This window comes from Bufo bufo, chromosome 2 (genome assembly GCF_905171765.1).
Source record: "Bufo bufo chromosome 2, aBufBuf1.1, whole genome shotgun sequence".
Classification (NCBI taxonomy): Eukaryota; Metazoa; Chordata; class Amphibia; order Anura; family Bufonidae; genus Bufo; species Bufo bufo.
Genome location: NC_053390.1, coordinates 691,994,593 through 692,013,941, shown reverse-complemented (window position 1 = coordinate 692,013,941; position 19,349 = coordinate 691,994,593). Strand labels below are relative to the sequence as shown.

Below are 19,349 nucleotides of genomic sequence, written 5' to 3'. Positions count from 1 at the left end.
AAAAGGAAGCAATTGCTCGTAAGCACAAAGTTCAAAAGTTGGATAACGAGCTCATTGTGCGCCGTGAACTGTGAACCTCTAGCCTTCAGATAATGGGCAGTGGCTGCAAGACCCTTGTCGTGGGGGATGGAAGAATACAGGGCCTCAACGTCGATGGAAGCCAGGAACCATCCAGGTTCGAGGTAGAGGTGCTCAAGTTTCGAGACTAAGTCACCTGTATCCCTCACATACGAGGGGAGGGATTGCACGAAGGGCCCTAATATGCGATCCACATAGATTCCGCAGTTTTGCGGGAGACTACCTACCCCTGACACTATGGGCCGGCCTTTGAGAGGCGAGGTACCCTTGTGGACCTTGGGTAGGCCGTAAAACGTGGCCATTATGGGATGTGCTGGGTAGAGGAATTCAAATTCCTCACTGCTAATAAGTCTATCTGTTTTAGCTTTAGATAGGATCTCCCTTAGCTCCTGCTGGAGTCTGGGGGTCGGATCAGATGTTAATATCTCGTAGCCTAATATCTCGCCTCTCAAAGGCCGGCCCATAGTGTCAGGGGTAGGTAGTCTCCCGCAAAACTGCGAAATCTATGTGGATCGCATATTAGGGCCCTTCGTGCAATCCCTCCCCTCGTATGTGAGGGATACAGGTGACTTACTCTCGAAACTTGAGCACCTCTACCTCGAACCTGGATGGTTCCTGGCTTCCATCGACGTTGAGGCCCTGTATTCTTCCATCCCCCACGACAAGGGTCTTGCAGCCACTGCCCATTATCTGAAGGCTAGAGGTTCACAGTTCACGGCGCACAATGAGCTCGTTATCCAACTTTTGAACTTTGTGCTTACGAGCAATTGCTTCCTTTTTGACAGACGCATCTACCACCAGCTCAGGGGCACCGCGATGGGCAGCTCCTGCGCGCCATCGTATGCCAACTTGCTCCTGGGCTGGTGGGAAGAGACCACTGTCTTCAGTGACGTGCCTGGGTGGTACACGGAGTTCATCGTCCTCTGGGCCCGCTACATAGATGACATCTTCATCTTGTGGAGCGGCTCAGAGGACGACTTCGGTAGGCTGGTGGAAGAGTTAAATCACAACAGTATTAATCTGAGGTTTACTTCATCTATTGTACAGAACAACCTCCCCTTCCTTGATCTATGTATATCGAGAGACACTAAAGGGGGCTTACAGACCACCATATACCGCAAGGAGAGCTCCACCAATTCCCTGCTTCGCTGGGACAGCTGCCATCCCGTCCCTTTGAAGCGGGGTATCCCTGTGGGCCAATACTTGCGGCTCAAACGTAACTGTTCTGACCAGCAAGAATTCAAACGGCAGGCAGGTGAACTGAGAGAACGCTTCTTGGCACGGGGATACCCAGACAACACCCTCAGACAGGCCTACCAGCGAGCGCAGCAGACGACGCGCACTAGACTGCTGCATCCAACTGGGGACCAGAAAGTGGAGAGTCCTAATGTACTAAGAGTTATAGGTACTTTTGACACTGCTGCAGCCAAAATTAAAGAGATTCTTGGACGGAACTGGAGCACCCTTCTGATGGACCCTGACCTGGTCGACGCAGTTAGCCCCCACCCGTCAGTGACCTTTAGGAGGGGGACTAATCTGCGAGACCGTTTCGTCCACAGCCACTATAATCCCCCTAAGAAAAATACGTGGCTGCCTAGTCCAGTCTGTGGTTGTTTTAGGTGCGGCCGCTGCACCTTCTGCAAATTCATTATACAGTGTAAGTCCCTGCCAGCGGATCCGGAGGGCTTTGTCCATCATATCCGCGATTTCATCAATTGCCGCACCACTGGGGTTATCTACCTTCTAACCTGTGAGTGCGGCATGAGATATGTGGGCAAGACCCGCAGGGAGCTGCGGGTACGCATAGGTGAACACTTGGGGGATATCCGCAACAACAGGGATACCCCAGTGGCAAGACACGTTCATTCTGCCCACGACGGACGCCAATCCGTCATCACTTTCATAGGCCTAGAACACATTAGGAGACCACCAAGAGGGGGAGACTGGGACAAAAAGATCCTCCAGAGGGAGTCCTGGTGGATTTTCAAACTTAAGACCACCCAACCCCTCGGCCTGAACGACCAATTACAATATGGCTGTTTCCTGTGATCCCCTCCTAGGTCAGCTTACTGTACATTATATACAGCATTAGCACACAGTCTTTTTAAGATTGGCTACCTGCAGCGTGGACCATATACACTTACCGCTTGCATACTTCTCTCCCCTCCCACTGGGACCATATGTGTTTGGAGCCTTACCCTTAATTATCTCCACCATGCCTAATTTGCATATCGCGGTTTCCATCTCTGACCCCATACATGCCAGATATACCATGGGCTGATTTCTCATGGTACGGACCAAATCCACCTGGGGGCCGCTCTGCGATATGCGATATGGGATATGTCATCACTATTCTAGCAGGGGGAAGTTATATTCCAGCTATGCCCCCCGTTTGTTGGTTTGATTGTCTGTTTGATTGACTTTCAATCGGTAGCGACTCTCTGTAGTTAGTCTCCTACCCTAATGTATAGCCGTGCGCTGTTTGGCCCATATTGCTGTTATTATTTCTTTCTATGCCCGCCAATGGACTGCCAAATAAGTCCCCTTCTTGGTCCCATGCTGGGGTGGATTGCCACTCTCTTCCCCCAGCATCGGTACGTATGTTGTTGTAGGGGCTGGACTATGACACATAGTAGCCACTCCCATACTTACAGCTGGACAGCTCCTGCAGCAATCCGTCACTGCCACGCCCCCATCACATGACTAATATGGGCAGGCGTGACGTAGTGAGTTCACAGTGTGATGCGGCTGCCAGCTTTATTATCTGCGCATGCGCATTCAAGGACGCGTCCGTCCGCGTCACGTGACACCTTCCCAAGCACGTGAGCGGCGGCGGCGCCCACTGCGCATGCGTTCAGGACCTCCTACCTCACATTTAAACCTCTCAGCGCGCGCTTTTGCGCTGTCAGACGCTAGGCAGATGGTCGGCACCTGTATCTGCTGTGCCGCATCCTATGAGGAGAAGTCACATGACCCCCATGCCTAACAGTGAGTAACTTCATTCAACATGCCATCAGACTGAGTGCCATATTATGCAACCATATCTAGGTATTGCGCGCCCCAGACTGACTGCACCACTATATGTTTTCTCTCATTTTATAGGATTCTGGGTTATCTAGGACTGTCTAGTCCCGTCAAGTCTGCGCCACTTGCATTTTCTCCCTCCCCTCCCCCATATCTGTCCTGATCATACAGATAGGTTGCGAGTAGGGGAGGTATACTGTACCCTTTACCCCTGTCCCCCGACGAGTTGTGGGGTTTGCCATAGGCAATTACCTATAGTTCCTTTATTTTAGGACATATATAGCATCCTTTTACTCTCCAACGAAACGCGTAGGGACACAGAGTATTTATCTACACTAGTGTAGGATTTTTTGATACATCTATCCACATTAGCACCCATATCCCCTTCCCTCTCTCTCATTGGCTGACCCAGGCCATTTGAGCCCCATAGGGCCTTTTCCTTTTTTTCCCGTCCTTACAGGGCTATCTAGGGTCACTGTTTTTAGGGCTAGGTTCCGGACGGGGCCACCCCTTGCGGGGATCGGACCCCGTATTAGCAGGCACTTTAGGGCAGCTTTAGGCCAAGTAGGGCAACACCAGGGACAGTTTCTTCCCTGTGGCCCTTCTGCACCAAGTGACCATCATCCTGCACAAAGGGACGCATTCATACGTGCGAACATTCCCCCCAAGGGCACTGGACCGGCTGGTCCTCTTGCCCATCCACCGGTAAGACCTACCCTTTCTTTTTTGCCTCCCTGGCATGCTTATAGACCACGGCACAAGCCACGGTCTTCAGTACCAGCGCTATCTTGCTTACTTACCCTTATTGGTCAAGCACTCACGTCCCGCCCCACCCCGGGACGTGCCTGTTCATTTGACCATTGGGTGTACCTGTCACACCAGGTCCCCTGTTCTTTTGTGTCTATGTTTTGTTTGTCAGGTAGGGGTCCTTTTCCCAGGTGGGATTTATAACTATCCTATTAAAAGTTAGGTTTTAAAACGTCACTACCCCTTTTTTTTTACATTTTTTCTGTTGTTCAATAATAAAATTAATCCTCAAAAATACAACTTGCCTAATAATTCTGCACTCCCTGTAGTTGCTACAGAGTCAGAGAAAAGTGCCTATTCCTGCACCAGATTTACCATCCAGCATAAGCCCCTGTGATAAATCTGGTGCCAGTCTAGACCGCCCATCTAAGCTTACACCATCTACGCGCTAAGCAATTCTGCCCTATTGAGTAACTTTACTTTTAGAACACTAATAGACCCCTATAGTGTATGTGGTTACACCACTGGGGACTCTGCAGGTCCCATCAGTCAGAGCCCCAGCAATCATTCATTTATTGCCTACCTCTGGAAATGTTTTTTTATGGGCATCCCCTCTAAACATACCAGTTAAAGTACTGATTGATTTTAAATGTTTTTTTTTGGCCTCAGTTGCTTTCTGTTATGTTTGTTTCTGGCATTTTTCCACAATGAATCTGCTATATTATTGTTTACAAAAAAAAATTAAGGAAACTCAATGAAAACAAGGTTTATATTTTTTTACATGAAAGTCAGTGAGCTGAAGTATTAAAAGGGTTATGCCATGATTAATGTATGTCTGTGAAGGTTCACATTCATCCAGGTCATCGTATATCAGTAGTAATAAGTTAGAGCTAATGTCTCAGTTAGAATGGCTTGTACAAGAATTCTCCCACATTAAATACTGGTGACTCATGCTTCAGTCATTGAGGTGATCATATCTAATGGCTTCAGTCATGCAAATGCAATCAACACCTTACTTCCATGACTGAAGCCCAAGTGACCAGTATTTACTGCCAGAGAATTATTGTACAAGCCATTGTAAGGCTGGGTTCACATCTGCGTTGTGAACTCCGTCACTGTAATGCAGTCACTGTATTCAGCGTACATGCCGGCTTTCAGCTGAACAAAAAATGCTACACGCAACATTTTTGTCCGGCTAAAAGTTGTAATATATGCCAGAAAGCGGCTGGATTACCGCTGGATCCCCATACAGTGAATGGGGATCCGGCGGTGCATGGGTGTTCTGTGGTGTAAATACATTTAGGGATCTGATCTGGGGTCTGAACTTTGAGGTTTGGTCTGGAGCTTGAAGCCTAGGTGTACATTCTGTTTATGCATCTTGTTGAAAAGTACAGTTTTTTTTTTGTAAAGTTTACTTTTAAAGCAGAATGTAACATGACACAAAAATAGGTCCCACTGAGGCCCAATACCAACCATATCACAGTGTATTAGCTTAGCCCAAAAAGTTATGTATGATGTATACAGTCATTTTATAAACTGCTAAGTTTATAGATCAGTTCCATTTACAAACATTTTGTTATATTAAACCTACGTCTAAAAACACATAAAACAGATACTGCTCAGTAGAAAATGTCAAGGTTTAAAAAAGGTTTCTAAATGTCTATGTGCAGTGGTAAATTCATAGTGACATGATCTGCCCCAATCTGACCCCCCATCTGCCTGGCATCTGGAAGGGGTAGCAATGTTTAGAAATGTACAGATCTCTTATAAAATGGTACTGCTTAGTCTATACATATTTCTTCTACTGAACCTTCTAGACCCTAAAATAAAGTCCTGCCAGTACCCATATGATGTGCTACTACGCAGCCAACATGTCTGGTTATAACCGAACAACTGAAATCTTAGTTTATGTAGAAGGTGTATGCTAGTGAGACTTAGAAAACAACTAAAATCATTCCCCTAATTTGTCTTAAAAATGGGTTGTCCATGTTAGATAATATTTTTTGTTGGAACTGTCATCAATAAGCTGCTTGGACCACCACTGATCAGTTCAATCATTCTATTTCTCTGCAGTGCCTCCGCAGGAGAAATGAAGCATTACAAAGTTCCCAATCAAATCAAAGGTTCCAGTGTAATTCATGAATTTGTAGGGTCCTCCAGAGAGAGAGCACCCCTCTATTAACTATTTCAAAATTGGAATCCTAATCCTTTTAAGTCTATTTAAAAAACAGGAGTTGAAACGTTATTGATATAGTAAAGTTATAGCTGTGCAGGGCATTCTCTTGTCCTCTATCTATGCTGTTAAACACATTGGCCCTGATTTATCAGGCCTTCACTCCAGAATTCTGGCTTCAAAAAGTCGCAAAATATGGCTTTTGCTACTATTTGCACTCACTTGCACAAAGATTTTGCAACTTTTTGCATTTCTACACCACTCACTCCAGTTTTGAAATAGGAGTGGGGAAGTGGGTGCGGTTAGGTATGTTAGTATCATTTCAGATTTACAGATGTAGTACAATTAACACTCATGCTTTATGAGGCATGTTATCTAAACTGAATGCGTTAAGCAAACACCTTCAATTGCTTTCCAATGGCTTTTGTTTCAAGATAACGCGATGAGTTAAGACATTTGAGTTAAAGGGTTTCTGTCACCCCACTAAAGTGATTTTTTTTTTTTGGGCTAGTTAAATTAGTTATATAGCGATATATTAAAATATAATAGTGTTCCTTACTTTGATCCAGCAGTTTAGTCAAAAAACGAAGTTTTATCATATGCAAATTCGGTCTCTACCAGCAAGTAGGGCGTCTACTTGCTGGTAGCTGCTGCAGAAATCCGCCCCCTCCTCTTGTTGATTGACAGGGCCAGCCGGGATCTCCTCCTCCGGCCAGCCCTGTCGGCATTTCAAAAATCGTGCGCCCGTGTTGAATCTGCGCAGGCGCTCTGAGATGAGGAGGCTCGTCTCCTCAGAGCTCCCTCAGTGCGCCTGCGCCGATGACATCATCGAAATAGAAGACGTCATCGGCGCAGGCGCACTGAGGGAGTTCTGAGGAGACGAGCCTCCTCATCTCAGAGCGCCTGCGCAGATTCAACACGGGCGCACGATTTTTGGAATGCCGACAGGGCTGGCCGGAGGAGGAGATCCCGGCTGGCCCTGTCAATCAACAAGAGGAGGGGGCGGATTTCTGCAGCAGCTACCAGCAAGTAGACGCCCTACTTGCTGGTAGAGACCGAATTTGCATATGATAAAACTTCGTTTTTTGACTAAACTGCTGGATCAAAGTAAGGAACACTATTATATTTTAATATATCGCTATATAACTAATTTAACTAGCCCAAAAAAAAAAAAAACACTTTAGTGGGGTGACAGAAACCCTTTAAGAGTTTGTGTGTTAACCCTGCTAAATCTGTATCATAGAAACTTTTTTTTAAAGTTGCAAAAATGAGGCTGGAGTAGGAAAACTGGAGTAGATTTTCCAGACAAAAGTGTTAGTTTTAAGGAGAAGACAAATTTATCAAACAAAAGGCAATATTTAATAAATGTGGCATAAAGTACTCCAACACAGACTCAAGCAATAATTTCCACGCCAAAAAGTAGTTTTTATTTTTAACATTTCTATCCCCAGTCAGAGCTGACATTTTATTTCAAGGCTCATTCAATGGCCGATAAAAATGCTATTCATATTCAGTGGTCACAAAAAAGAGCTCCAATACAACAAAATATCAAATGATATCATAACAGATACCCTCAGTCACGCTATCAAACATGGCCCCATTAAACTAACAGCCCATAATATTAAATATGCTGTAGGATATCTTTATTACTGATGTTCCACAACACCCAAGCCAGGCAAGAGGTCAGTCATCTGAAAGGAAACCCCACAACTACAGTAAGTGTTGTATCTTCATACTCACATTCTAATGCTGTGCGCCCACAAACCTGACTCCCGAGCATGTGCACATCACGGAAAGGACTCCAGGAGGAGTCCGCTCAATGCAGAAGCACAGCTTAGAATGTGAAGGCAAAAATGACACAATCAGACTATACTATACAATTATACTAGGTATCATTTGGGGGTGTTTCAGAGCTGACAGATTCCATTTGAAGAAGTACTCCAGTTTTTTATTTTATCTATTACTAACTCACCACCAGTATTCTAGCAGTGTAATTTTTTATACCCTCGGTTGCATCTATACATTTTGAACCTTTTGGTTATGGGAATCTGGTCATGCGACCTTCTTTCCTTGTGGCAGACTTCTTGTGAACTACAGGATGAAATCAAAACTATTCAAATCCCTCCTCTAAACTCTAAGGCCCCTCCCCTCCCTCCCTCCATGTTCTTATGTACATCCCTGTATTCTGCTCAAGATAGAATTATCCCCCCTTAGTAAAGGACCAGAAATGCAGATATACTGTAGGTTAGTGCATATTATCTGCAGTTATATAAACCTTCTGACTCACACCGCCTGTACTATCTGTGGGTGCTGACTCTGCAGTCTACTTCTATGGGAAGCAGCTTCACATTGGTCTCCCGACATGTAACATATAAGAGCTGAAACTGTATGACATAGGAAAACATGGAAAACACTGTCCCTTGCAGTGTGAGGGGACAGCAGCTTTGTCACTAAGCTATAGAGGGTATATGGTTGCTCACCTGTTGTGGCAAATGGTTCTGGTGCTCTGTTAAAAGAGTTTTCCCTGAAAACCCAGTAGAATAAAATGTAAATGGTATTTTATAACAGGCAACTCAACCATCCAGAACTGCACCGATATGATATCTTGCCTATTATGTCTCATAAGAAAATGTGTATCACTGTAATCAATTGATTGTGTTACAATCACTTATTGATTATCTCAAATACTGTGTAAATTCATATATCATTTCAATAAAAAATTGTAGGATTTTATTAAGATATTGTATTCTTATATAAATATATATTAGGCCTCATGCACACGACCGTATTTTGTTTCCGTGTCCGTTCCGTTTTTTTTTTTGCGGGTAGGATGCGGACCCATTTATTTCAATGGGTCAGCAAAAAACGTGGACAGCACACAGTGTGCTGTCCGCATCAGTATGTCCGTTCCGTTGCTCCGCAAAAAAAAATAGTGCATGTCCTATTTTTTTCTAGCTTGCGGACAAGGATAGGCATTATTACAATGGATCCGCAAGAAAAACGGATGACGTCCCGTATGGTATCTGTTTTTTTTTGCGGATCCGTTTTTTTTTGCGGATCCATTGTAATAATGCCTATCCTTGTCCGCAAACTAGAAAAAAATAGGACATGCACTATTTTTTTTGCGGAGCAACGGAACGGACATACTGATGCGGACAGCACACGGTGTGCTGTCTGCGTTTTTTGCGGACCCATTGAAATGAATGGGTCGGCATCCTATCCGCAAAAAAAACTGAACGGATACGGAAACAAAATACGGTCGAGTGCATGAGGCCTAATATATATTTATTTAAGAATACAATATCTTAATAAAATCCTACAATTTTTTATTGAAATGATATATGAATTTACACAGTATTTGAGATAATCAATAAGTGATTGTAAGACAATCAATTGGTTACAGTGATACACATTTTCTTATGATATCTTGCCTATTATGTCTCATATCGGTGCAGTTCTGGATGGTTGAGTTGCCTGTTACACCATACCATTTACATTTTGTCCCTAATCTTCCATGGCTGCCCTCAGAGGACTCAAAGCAGTGCAGTGTGGTCTCTGCAAAGCCAGGCATGATGGGGAATGTAGGGTTCATTCTGGAGGGAGAAAGAATCAAGATGGCTGATAACCCACAAATTACACATCAAATAAAACGGGCATACACAAGGCAAAACAAGAGCCTCTATCTTAATTAATAACGGCACATCCTGCATTATATACGCAAAGAAATATAAATCCTGGAGGGCTTCTTTAAGGATAGAAGATTACACTGGCAAAGCAGCTGAGAAGTGTGCAGTGAGGTGCTGGTAGTAGCTGAGATGCTCAGGTAGGATTATAGGGAGCTTAGCATGGGAACACTAAGGTCCCCTTTGCATGATGTAGGTGCCCTGTGTGACAGCACCGCTGGGAGCCATGATCATGGTGGCAAGTGAAGAAAGAAACTGTCCTAGACTTAAAGGGAACCTGTCACCGGGATTTTGTCTATAGAGCTGAGAACATGGGCTGCTAGATGGCCGCTAGCATATCCGCAATACCCAGTCCCCATAGCTCTGTATGCTTTTATTGTGTAAAAAACCGAGTTGATACATATGCAAATTAGGCCTCATGCACACGACCGTTGTGTGCATCCGTGTCCGTTGTTCCGTTTCCCGTGATTTTCTGCGGACCCATTGACTTTCAATGGGTCCGTTGAAAACTTGGAAAATGCACCGTTGTTCATCCGCGGTCGTGATCCGTGTTTCCTGCCCGTCAAAAAAATATGACCTGTCCTATTTTTTTGACGGACAACGGTTAACGGACCCATTCAAGTCAATGGGTCCGTGAAAAAACGTGGCCGTTGGCAACTTTCACGCAGACGTATCGCAGATCCGTCTGCATAAAAGCTTTTTCAGATATCAGTTTTCATTTCGTGAAAACTCTTATCCGACAGTATATTCTAACACAGAGGCGCTCCCATAGTGATGGGGACGCTTCAAGTTAGAATATACTGAGAACTGTGTACATGACTGCACCCTGCTGCCTGGCAGCACCCGATCTTTTACAGGGGGCTGTGATCCGCACAATTAACCCCTCAGGTGCCGCACCTAAAGGGTTAATTGTGCGTATCATAGCCCCCTGTAAGAGATCAGGATTCGGAATGTGATTTTAACTAGGGGGGGGGGGAGATGTGAGGCCGCACTGGCCACCAATGATGGGGGATTCGAAACGTGATTTTAACTAGGGGGGGGGGGAGGGGAGGCCTCACTGGCCACCAATGAATATAATATTGGGGAGGGAGCGGGTCTGCCCCCTCCTGCCTGGCAGCACCCGATCTCTTACAGGTGGCTATGATACGCACAATTAACCCTTTAGGTGCGGCACCTGAGGGGTTAATTGTGCGGATCACAGCCCCCTGTAAGAGATTTGGTGCTGCCAGGCAGCAGGGGGCAGTCATGTACACAGTTCGTAGGATATTCTAACTTGAAGCGTCCCCATCACTATGGGAACGCCTCTGTGTTAGAATATACTGTCGGATATGAGTTTCACGATCTAACTCAAATCCGATGGTATATTCTAACATAGAGGAGTTCCCATGGTGATGGGGACGCTTCAAGTTAAAATATACCATCGGATTGGAGAAAACTCAGATCCTATGGTATATTAACTCCTGACTTTACATTGAAAGTCAATGGGGGACGGATCCGTTTGCAATTGCACCATATTGTGTCAACGTCAAACGGATCCGTCCACATTGACTTGCATTGTAATTCAGGACGGATCCGTTTGGCTCCGCACGGCCGTGCATCCTCCAAAAATCAAGGAAGACCCACGGACGAAAACACGGTCACGGATCATGGACCAACAGAACCCCCTTTTGCGGACCGTGAAAAAATACTGTCGTGTGCATGAGGCCTTAACCTGAGATGAGTCCTGTCCCTGATTCATCACACGTACAGGACACATCTCAGGGTAATTTGCATATGTATCAAATCGGTTTTTTTACACAATAAAAGCACACAGAGCTATGGGGACTGGGTATTGCGGATGTGCTAGCGGCCATCTAGCAGCCCATGTCCTCAGCTCTATACACAAAATCCTGGTGACAGGTTCCCTTTAAAATTGTGCAAGTCTTCCTCCAATTGGATTGGGGAATCAATGAAAGTTCAGGTCTAGCAATATAATCTCTGATGTCAGGCAGCACAATCTATGAAAAGCGCATAAATGGTACGCCTTAGGGTACTTTCACACTTGCGTTTTTCTTTTCCGGCATAGAGTTCCGTCCTAGGGGCTCTATACCGGAAAAGAACTGATCAGTTTCATCCCCATGCATTCTGAATGGAGAGAAATCCGTTCAGGACGCATCAGGATGTCTTCAGTTCAGTCAATGTCAGCGTTTTAGACTGAGTAAATTCCGCAGCATGCTGCAGTATTTTCTCCATCCAAAATTCCGGATCAGTTGTTGGCATTAATTTACATTGAAATGTACGCTGGATCCATGCTTCCTGTCTGCGCATGCGCAGACCGGTAAAAATGTGAAAAAAATATATAACGGATCAGTTTCCCCGGATGACATATGCAGAGACGGATCCATTCTTGCAATGCATTTGTAAGACGGAGCCGCGTCCGTCTACAAATGCTGTCCGTTTGCATGCAGATTGCCGGATCACTGTGCCGCAAGTGTGAAAGTACCGTTACCTAATACGCTGGTTCAAATAACATTTAGCTGTTGTGTGGGAACTGGATGATCGCCCACGGATCCAGACTTTTATGACATACCCAGTTATTTCTTTATTATGTACTCCTCCTAATCCAAAATAATACACATTTTTTTTAACTTGCTTTGATTTCAACTTAAAACAACATATATGGCAATCCTCAATGAAAACCATACTGAAATGTCAGTATGTAATGAACATACCATATACAATGGACATGCTAAATGGTCATAGCGTAGCGGTGCTTTGCATATGCTTTGGGCTCTGCACACAAGACGTGCAGAACCTTCTGTGAACTGCCATACAGCGATCCAAAATGTAAAAGAAACATGACTAAAAAGAGATTTATAGTTATGGCCAAAAAGGTTGTGATTAATAGTCATCATCAGATTGGGAATGGTTGAGCACAGCAATCAATCAAAATTCCTAAGAGCAAAGAATACTCTAGAGACTCATTACAATAATTACTTGCCATGTGAACAAAACATAAGAGTACCATTAAAATCCCTTGTGCTTCATAGGCATAACAATGTTTTAGTACTGTCCTCAGACACTTGTACATTAATAATGCAAGGCCAACATAGGCTTTTTCATTGTGGTTAAATGGAACCTGTCACAGCAAAATGCAATATAATCTTTTCTAAAACTTGCAATTTATATATTTAAAAGTCTGCTTTTTCTGATTTCATTGCTCATGGGGGATGTGTTATCAGTGACTGACAGCTACAGTATCTACAGTAGGTGAACCCGATTTTGTGTCAATCTCGCTGTATTTCTCGGCGAGATTGAGCACATACGAGCCCCATCGCGGGAGCCAGCGCCGAGCTGGCTTGCCGCGATGGAGACAGAGCCGTCATAGAAGCGACGGGAGATCCGACTTGGATTCCCGCCAATTCTACACGTGTGCGGCGTTTGTTATGAATCCTGAGGGGGAAGTCCCCTCCGGATTTTAAATAAAAATCCGGCCTGGGTCCCGCCCTCAGGAGCATACCGGGCCCTTAGGTCTGTTATGGGTTGTAAGGAGAGCCCCCCCTACGCCGAAAAAAACGGCGTAGGGGGTCCCCCTACAATCCATACCAGACCCGTATCCAAAGCACGCTACCCGGCCAGCCAGGAAGGGAGTGGGGACGGGCGGGCGCCCCCCCCCCCCCTCCTGAGCCGTACCAGGCTGCATGCCCTCAACATGGGGGGTTGGGTGCTCTGGGGCAGGGGGCGCACTGCGGCCCCCCCACCTCAGAGCACCCTGTCCCCATGTTGATGAGGACAGGGCCCCTTCCCGACAACCCTGGCCGTTGGTTGTCGGGGTATGCGGGCGGGAGGCTTATCGGAATCTGGGAGCCCCCTTTAATAAGGGGGCCCCCAGATACCGGCCCCCCACCCTAAGTGAATGAGTATGGGGTACATCGTACCCCTACCCATTCACCTGCAAGAAAAGTGGTAAAAACACAAATAAACCACACAGTGTATTAAAATATTTTATTTTTCTGCTCCGGAGGCCGCCCCCTGTCTTCTTTATTAGCTCTTTTACCAGGGGGGGGCTCTTCTTCTTCCGCTATCCCGACGGGTCTTCTCCGCTATCCGGGGGGTCTTCTCAACTCTCCGGGGTTCTCCTTCTGTCTTCTCCTTCTGTCTTGTTGTCTCCTTCTGTCTTCTGTCTCCGGGGTTCTCCTTCTGTCTTCTCCGCTATCCGGGGGGGTCTTCTCAACTCTCCGGGGTTCTCCTTCTGTCTTGTTGTCTCCTTCTGTCTTCTCCTTCTGTCTTGTTGTCTCCTTCTGTCTTCTGTCTTCGGGGTTCTCCTTCTGTTTTCGCCTCTCTCTGTTGTTGACTCGGCGCACCCCGGTTCTTCGTCTCGCGAGACTCGGCGCACCCCGATTCTTCGTCTCGCGAGACGTCTCGCGAGACGAAGAATCGGGGTGCGCCGAGTCTCGCGAGACGAAGAACCGGGGTGCGCCGAGTCAACAACAGAGAGAGGCGAAAACAGAAGGAGAACCCAGAAGACAGAAGGAGACAACAAGACAGAAGGAGAAGACAGAAGGAGACAACAAGACAGAAGGAGAAGACAGAAGGAGAACCCCGGAGAGTTGAGAAGACCCCCCCGGATAGCGGAGAAGACAGAAGGAGAACCCCGGAGACAGAAGACAGAAGGAGACAACAAGACAGAAGGAGAAGACAGAAGGAGAAGACAGAAGGAGAACCCCGGAGAGTTGAGAAGACCCCCCGGATAGCGGAGAAGACCCGTCGGGATATCGGAAGAAGAAGAGCCCCCCCCTGGTAAAAGAGCTAATAAAGAAGACAGGGGGCGGCCTCCGGAGCAGAAAAATAAAATATTTTAATACACTGTGTGGTTTATTTGTGTTTTTACCACTTTTCTTGCAGGTGAATGGGTAGGGGTACGATGTACCCCATACTCATTCACTTAGGGTGGGGGGCCGGTATCTGGGGGCCCCCTTATTAAAGGGGGCTCCCAGATTCCGATAAGCCTCCCGCCCGCATACCCCGACAACCAACGGCCAGGGTTGTCGGGAAGGGGCCCTGTCCTCATCAACATGGGGACAGGGTGCTCTGAGGTGGGGGGGCCGCAGTGCGCCCCCTGCCCCAGAGCACCCAACCCCCCATGTTGAGGGCATGCAGCCTGGTACGGCTCAGGAGGGGGGGGGGGGGGGGGGGGCGCTCGCTCGTCCCCACTCCCTTCCTGGCTGGCCGGGTAGCGTGCTTTGGATACAGGTCTGGTATGGGTTGTAGGGGGACCCCCTACGCCGTTTTTTTCGGCGTAGGGGGGGCTCTCCTTACAACCCATAACAGACCTAAGGGCCCGGTATGCTCCTGAGGGCGGGACCCAGGCCGGATTTTTATTTAAAATCCGGCGGGGACTTTCCCCTCAGGATTCATAACAAACGCCGCACACGTGTAGAATTGGCGGGAATCCAAGTCGGATCTCCCGTCGCTTCTATGACGCGCTTGCTGGGATGTGCTGTCACTATCCCAGTGAGTGCGAGATCTCGGCACCATGTCGCCGAGTATCAGCGCGACGCTGTCGTGCTAAAAACACAATGTCAGAAACACCTACTGTATGTATACACACTTACACAGAGAATGCTATCAATCACTGATAACACCTCCCCTGTGTACAACTATCAGTGACTGACAGCTATCTCTGTATACACACTTACACAGAGAATGCTATCAATCGCTGATAACACCTCCCCTGTGTACAGCAATCAGTGACTGACAGCTACTGTGGTATTTGGTTCTGCTCATGTGATATTTTCTGCCGCAATGTGGTATTTGGTTCTGTTGGGGCAGTATTTTGTGCTGCACTGTGGTATTATGTTCTGCTGGGGGGTATTTTGTGCTGTACTGTGGTATCTGGTTCTGCTGGGGGTTATTTTGTGCTGCACTGTGGTATTTGGTTCTGTTGGAGCAGTACTTTGTGCTGCACTGTGGTATTTGGTTCTGTTGGAGCGGTATTTTCTGCTGCACTGTGGTATCTGGTTCTGCTGGTGGGGTACTTTGTGTTGCACTGTGGTATTTCGTTCTGCTGGTGGAGTACTTTGTGCTGCACTGTGGTATTTGGTTCTGTTGGGGCAGTATTTTGTGCTGCACTGTGGTATTTTGTTCTGCTAGGGTGATATTTTCTGCTGCATTGTTTGGTTCTGTTGGGGCAGTATTTTCTGCTGCATTGTGGTATTATGTTCTGCTGGGATAGTATTTTGTGCTGCATTGTGGTATTTGGTTCTCCTAGTGCAGGCATCCTCAAACTGCGGCCCTCCAGCTGTTGCGAAACTACAACTCCCAGCATGCCCGAACAGCCTACAGGTATCAGCCTACAGCAGGGCATTGTGGGAGTTGTAGTTTTACAACAGCTGGAGGGCCGCAGTTTGAGGATGCCTGTCCTAGTGTGATATTTTCTGCTGCAATATGGTATTTGGTTCTTTTGGGGCAGTATTATGTTCTGCACTGTGGTATTATGTTCTACTGGGACAGTATTTTGTGTTGCACTGTGGTATTTGTTTCTGCTGGGGGGTATTTTGTGCTGCACTGTGGTATTTGTTTCTGCTGGGGGGTATTTTGTGCTGCACTGTGGTATTTGGTTCTGCTGGGGCGGTATTTAGTGTTGCGCTGTGGTATTTGGTTCTGCTGGGGAGTATTTTGTACTGCATTGTGGTATTTGGTTCTGCTGGGGCGGTATTTAGTGCTGCATTGTGGTATTTGGTTCTGCTGGGGCAGTATTTAGTGTTGCGCTGTGGTATTTGGTTCTGCTGGGGCGGTATTTTGTGCTGCACTGTGGTATTTGGTTCTGCTGGGGCGGTATTTTGTGCTGCACTGTGGTATTTGGTTCTGCTGGGGCAGTATTTAGTGTTGCGCTGTGGTATTTGGTTCTGATGGGACAGTATTTTGTGTTGCACTGTGGTATTTGTTTCTGCTAGGAGGTATTTTGTGCTGCACTGTGGTATCTGGTTCTGCTGGGGGGTATTTTGTGCTGCACTGTGGTATTTGGTTCATTTCTGCTGGGGAGTATTTTGTGCTGCATTGCGATAGTTGGTTCTGCTCGGATGGTATTTTGTGCTGCATTGCGGTATTTGGTTCTGTTCTGCTGGGGAGTATTTTGTGCTGCACTGTGGTATCTGGTTCTGCTGGGGCAGTATTTAGTGTTGCGCTGTGGTATTTGGTTCTGCTGGGGAGTATTTTGTGCTGCACTGTGGTATTTGGTTCTGTTCTGCTGGGGAGTATTTTGTGCTGCATTGTGGTATTTGGTTCTGCTGGGGCGGTATTTTGTGCTGCATTGTGGTATTTGGTTCTGCTGGGGCAGTATTTAGTGTTGCGCTGTGGTATTTGGTTCTGCTGGGGCGGTATTTTGTGCTGCATTGTGGTATTTGGTTCTGCTGGGGCAGTATTTAGTGTTGCGCTGTGGTATTTGGTTCTGCTGGGGCGGTACTTTGTGCTGCACTGTGGTATTTGGTTCTGATGGGACAGTATTTTGTGCTGCGCTGTGGTATTTGGTTCTGCTTGGATGGTATTTTGTGTTGCGCTGTGGTATTTGGTTCTGCTGGGGCGGTATTTTGTGCTGCGCTGTGGTATTTGGTTCTGCTGGGGCGGTATTTTGTGCTGCATTGTGGTATTTGGTTCTGCTGGGGCGGTATTTTGTGCTGCGCTGTGGTATTTGGTTCTGCTTGGATGGTATTTTGTGTTGCGCTGTGGTATTTGGTTCTGCTGGGGCGGTATTTTGTGCTGCGCTGTGGTATTTGGTTCTGCTGGGGCGGTATTTTGTGCTGCATTGTGGTATTTGGTTCTGCTGGGGCGGTATTTTGTGCTGCGCTGTGGTATTTGGTTCTGCTGGGGCGGTATTTTGTGCTGCATTGTTGTATTTGGTTCTGCTGGGGCGGTATTTTGTGTTGCGCTGTGGTATTTGGTTCTGCTGGGGCGGTATTTTGTGTTGCGCTGTGGTATTTGGTTCTGCTGGGGCAGTATTTTGTGCTGCGCTGTGGTATTTGGTTCTGCTGGGGCGGTATTTTGTGCTGCGCTGTGGTATTTGGTTCTGCTGGGGCGGTATTTTGTGCTGCATTGTTGTATTTGGTTCTGCTGGGGCGGTATTTTGTGTTGCGCTGTAGTATTTGGTTCTGCTGGGGCGGTATTTTGTGTTGCGCTGTGGTATTTGGTTCTGCTGGGGCGGTATTTTGTGCTGCGCTGTGGTATTTGGTTCTGCTGGGGCGGTATTTTGTGCTGCACTTTGGTATTTGGCTCTGCTGGGGCGGTATTTTGTGTTGCGCTGTGGTATTTGGTTCTGCTGGGGCGGTATTTTGTGTTGCGCTGTGGTATTTGGTTCTGCTGGGGCGGTATTTTGTGCTGCGCTGTGGTATTTGGTTCTGCTGGGGCGGTATTTTGTGCTGCACTTTGGTATTTGGCTCTGCTGGGGCGGTATTTTGTGTTGCGCTGTGGTATTTGGTTCTGCTGGGGCGGTATTTTGTGCTGCGCTGTGGTATTTGGTTCTGCTGGGGCGGTATTTTGTGCTGCACTTTGGTATTTGGCTCTGCTGGGGCGGTATTTTGTGTTGAGCTGTGGTATTTGGTTCTGCTCGGGCGGTACTTTTGTGCTGCAGAAGGTACTGCTGACCCCGCCCACTTCTATTGGCCCTGCCTACTTCTGTCAGTTTGGACCCGCCCACAACATCACTTTAAGTTCCCAGTCCGCCCAGAGTACATGTGGGATACAGCAGCGAAGACTGGGGCCAGCCATTTTTCCTTCCCCCTCACACCTACAGGTACCCGCCTCCACAGACCTGCGCTGGGGAGTAATATGCAGGATTCATTCAGCTGGTGTGGCCCCTGCTGGGCTCCTTATGACTGTATTGGCAGATAGAAAAGCCAAGCATTTCCATCATTCCCCTGCTTTCTATGTATGATGTGCAGAGGATGGAGAAAACCCAGCATCCTACCTGATCCCGGCAGGGGCTGCAGTACCCGGCACGGCCAGAGAGGGGGCTATGGTCACCTCTTCGCACTCGGTGGACAGTAGGTAGGTGCTGAAACCTTCAAAAGAGCGAGAGTCAGTATCGCACAAGAACCGCAGCGTACACACAATGACGTGCACACAGCGCGCATACAGGTGACACACACAGACAGTGCCAGTCCGAACCCACCCAGCCCCACAACGGCCATTCATACCACAGCCACTGCCAGTCTCATGTTCAGTGCACAGCTGGCACAGCCATACAGGGCGGGCACTCACCTCTCTCCCGTGTAGAACCAGCCTCACATCCACACACGGCGGCTATGTGCTCATCACCAGGCCCAGGAGCGAGGATACATCACACCCACGCCCGCCCCCTGCGCCTGATTGGAGGAGACGGCTGTCTGTCACAGCCCTGTTAACTCCTTCCTGGCTGTGGACAGAATAGAGGCTCTCAGTGGTGGAATATCCTCAGTAATGGAGACTCCAGAGGCGTGAGGTAGACTGACAGGCTGTGGCGCCCCCTCAGGTCTGGATGAATAGGTTAACCCCTTCAGTACTGAGCCATTTGTCACCTTCCTGCCCAGGCCAAATTTTGGAAATCTCATCTGACATGTGTCACTTAATGTGGTGATAACATTGGAACGCTGTTACTTCTCCAGCACATTCTGAGAGGGTTTTCTTCTGAC

The 19,349-nt window shown here is 47.3% G+C and overlaps 1 protein-coding gene across 1 annotated transcript in view; it reads right to left on the bottom strand.

Annotated features, from left to right (window-relative positions):
• The window catches only part of WDR17 (WD repeat domain 17), a 202,594-nt gene extending 183,596 nt beyond the window's left edge, over nucleotides 1–18,998 (bottom strand). The window contains exons 1-2 of the mRNA XM_040418688.1: nucleotides 18,940–18,998; nucleotides 18,647–18,740 (exon numbers count right to left, since the gene is read on the bottom strand). The gene's annotated coding sequence lies outside the window, so the exon portion shown is untranslated. The remainder of the gene's footprint in view (nucleotides 1–18,646; nucleotides 18,741–18,939) is intronic.
• Nucleotides 18,999–19,349: the final 351 nt, after the last annotated feature.